The sequence below is a fragment of the Schistocerca piceifrons genome, chromosome 8, assembly GCF_021461385.2.
Source record: "Schistocerca piceifrons isolate TAMUIC-IGC-003096 chromosome 8, iqSchPice1.1, whole genome shotgun sequence".
Classification (NCBI taxonomy): Eukaryota; Metazoa; Arthropoda; class Insecta; order Orthoptera; family Acrididae; genus Schistocerca; species Schistocerca piceifrons.
The window spans coordinates 458,226,787-458,230,888 of NC_060145.1; positions in this window are offsets into that span (position 1 = coordinate 458,226,787).

Sequence of the window (4,102 nt, forward strand, 5' to 3'; positions counted from 1 at the left end):
ACATCTACTTCACAGACAACACTGGTTTGTTAGCAGATGCCAGAGCTAATCAGCGGACAGCGAACGTAACGTGCTGCCGGAATCGTCCCGAGCACAAACAACCGATGGATTCTAAATTTCGCACAACAAAAAAACGTGGCAGCTCTACTTCAGCAGTATCGGCTGTTGATAGCATCCTCAGTGAAAATGCGAACATGGTCGCGTATCCGTCATTTATGGCACGGGGAATTAACGCTAACAGAACAGCTCCTTTTACACACATCAAAAAAAGTTTTGCATCACCTCGGTCCCAAGAGTTGCGGAACCTGTACATAAAATTGGAATAGAGATCAACATAATCATTATTTCCGCCCTTTTTATTGCTCATGAAAACCACACATTGCATGTTTTACCACCATACAGCGAGACCTACAGAGATGGTGGTCCAGATTGCTGTACACACCAGGGCATCTAATACCCAGTAGCACGTCCTCTTGCATTGATGCACGCCAGTATTCGTCGTGGCATGCTATCCACTAGCTCATCAAGGCACTGTCGGTCCAGATTGTCCCACTCCTCAAAGGTGATTCGGCGTAGATTCCTCACAGTGGTTGGTCGCTCACGTCGCCCATAAACAGCCCTTTTCAATCCATCCCAGGAACATGCTGGCCTCTCTAGTCGAGCGATGTTGTCATTCACAAGATCTGCACGATGGAGGCGCGAATTGTCATTCATGAATGCGAATGCCTCGCCGATATGCTGCCGGTATGGTTGCACTATCGGTCGGAGGATAGCATTCACTTATCGTACTGCCGTTACGGCGCCTTCCATGACCACCAGTGGCGTACGTCGGCCCCACACAATGTCACCCCAAAACAGCAGGGGACTTCCGCCTTGCTACACTCGCTGAACACTTTGTCTAAGGCGTTCAGCCTGACCGGGTTGCCTCCAAACACGTCTCCGACGAGTCTGGTAGAAGGCATATGCGACACTCTTCGGTGAAGAGAACGTGATGCCAATCGTGAGCCATTCGGCATGTTGTTGGGCCCATCTGTATCACGATGCATGGTGTCGTGGTTGCAAAGATGGAGGTCGCCATGGACGTCGGGAGTGAAGTTGCGCATCATGGTCCTATTGTGCACAGTTTGAGTCGTAACACCACGTCCTGTGTCTGCACGAAAAGCATTATTTAACATGGTGGAATGGCTGTCAGCTTTCCTCCGAGCCATAATCCGTAGGTAGCGGTCATCCACTGCAGAAGGAGCCCTTGGACAGCCTGAGCGAGGCATGTCATCGACAGTTCCTGTCTCTCTGTATCTCCTCCATGTCCGAACATCATCGCTTTGGTTCACTGCGAGACGCCTGGACACTTTCCTTGTTGAGAGCCCTTCCTGGCACAAAGTAACAACGCAGGCGCGATCGAACCGCGCTACGCACTGTCTAGGCGTGGTTGAACTACAGACAACACGAGCCGTGTACCTCCTACCTGGTGGAATGACTGGAACAGGTCGGCTGTCGGACCCCCTCCGTCGAATAGGCACTGCTCATGCATGGTTATTTACATCTTTGGCCGGGTTTAGTGACATCTCTGAACAGTCAAAGGGACTGTGTGTATGGTACAATATCCACAGTCAACGTCTATCTTCATGAGTCCTGGGAAACGGAGTGGTACAATTTTTTTTTTTTTTTTTTTGAAGTATGTACATTAGCCTAATGCCCTCTGCTGTCCATTTGATTCTGTGTCACGTTTGCAGGACTAAACCTCACGCTGGTGGTAAGAAACCTTGCTCAATGCCGATAAGATCGATCACTATTCAGACTCAATTGGAGGCTGTGGTCACCAAGACTGATGATGTTTGTTCTGCGGCTGCATTTATCGTTTGCTATCCACTGACGTACGTTAAGGTATGTTTACAAAGACAATAGAAATTGATGCGTTCTTTTTTTAAGAAAGCCAACTGCTTCCGAAACTTTATCTATTGAACTATTGCTGGATACATACCTTTTCCAGAATCACGCCAGAATGTTAAAACACGATTTTGAGTATATCGTAAAAGTGATTGTTTCGGGAACTGATCAGACCAACGCCAGTATGAAAGACTGTGCACCAGTTTCAACTAGATTGACGATCACTGTTTTGCCTTTTGGCTTCATACAGAAGTTTGATGTATCGGTAGGTCTACTTCTAAAGCGCACTTTTTTCCAATATACCTACTGATACCAAACGTTATCAATCGAGGAATTTATTAAAATAAATTTGAAATTAATAATCACATGTCTGTTAGTATTTTATTGTGGTCCACCAGTTCCATGACAGAAATGTGAATTTCAATAAAAGCGATACATATACGACCAGAGTTAAGAGATGTGTAATGTAATGTATACAAAGAACGTAATCAGTGAACACGGGAACATACTTCACGAAGCTTACAAAAATTTAGAAGTATTAAAGATGTATGTGGAATACTATTATGGCTGGCTGCTGCATAGCTAATACGACGGAAGCAGAGAGAATATCATTTTTCAGACTGTGGTCTTTGTATATAATAGTTTCTGTACTCATAGCTTTGGTCGTAGAGGTATCACATTTATGAAATTCGTGTTTCTCGAGTTCTCTTATTTTTTTTTATTTATTTATTGTTCCGTGGGACCACATTTAGGAGAAGTCTCCATGGTCATGGAACGAGTCAATACATGAAATTATAACACGATTGTAGAAACAGATAAAATGAAATATAAGAAACATATTCAGGCGACAAGTCGTTAGTTTAAATAAAGAAAATCAAGAATGTAACACTGGAATTTGCTTAATTTTTTAGCTCTTCCAGGAGCTCCTCGACAGAATAGAAGGAGTGAGCCATGAGGAAACTCTTCAGTTTAGACTTAAAAGTGTTTGGGCTACTGCTAAGATTTTTGAGTTCTTGTGGTAGCTTTTGAAAATGGATGCAGCAGAATACTGCACTCCTTTCTGCACAAGAGTCAAGGAAGTGCGTTCCACATGCAGATTTGATTTCTGCCTAATATTAACTGAGTGAAAGCTGCTAACTCTTGGGAATAAGCTAATATTGCTAACAACAAACGACATTAAAGAAAATACATACTGTGAGGGCAATGTCAAAATTCCCAGACTATTGAATAGGGGTCGACAAGAGGTTTTCGAACTTACACCATACATAGCTCGAACAGCCCGTTTTTGAGCCAAAAATACCCTTTTTGAATCAGAAAAATTACCCCAAAAAATAATACCATATGACATAAGCGTATGAAAATATGCGAAGTATACTACTTTTCGTGTTGAAATGTCACTTATTTCAGATACTGTTCTAATGGTAAATAAAGCGGCATACTCCACCGCAACATTCCTGTAGATGACACAGAGCGACAGATTTTCGAACTGAAGCGAATTAGTATTGCTTCGCCACTCACATAACGTGACTTGTCACTGCAGTGGCTTCGGCGAGAGGAAAAGGAAGCTTGGGAGCGAGTCAGAGGGAAGCATCAACAGACAAGGACAGAGTGAGGTATTGCCCGGCCGTTTGAAATATTCTGCACTGCTGGGTGCCAACACCGGCTACACCTCGGCCTGCTCCACCACCTATATGGCCGTGCCATGTCACAATATTACCCTGCACTGAACGCATATTGCAGCAATGTTGCCGGCCGGGGTGGCCGTGCGGTTCTAGGCGCTACAGTCTGGAACCACGCAACCGCTACGGTCGCAGGTTCGAATCCTGCCTCGGGCATGGATGTGTGTGGTGTCCTTAGGTTAGTTAGGTTTAAGTAGTTCTACGTTCTAGGGGACTGATGACCTTGCTAACCTTAGAAATTAAGTCCCATAGTGCTCAGGCTATTTGAACCTCTCTTTTTTTTTTTGGCAGCAATGTTCACGAGAACACTATTGTGGCCCCACACATCCGTAAAATATGACCCGTGCAAACTCAGCTTTACAGACAGAACTTTACTCTTTGCTACATTCTCTACTATTCGGTGTTTTCGTCCTTTAACGGGTAGAACACGGACCGCAAAGAGTGAATTTAGATCCTTCAGTCAGTAACCTTATTGTTCTGAGTAACAAAATGTAAAGTGGACACCCCGATTTCGACGAGACAGTTCCGACTCTTGG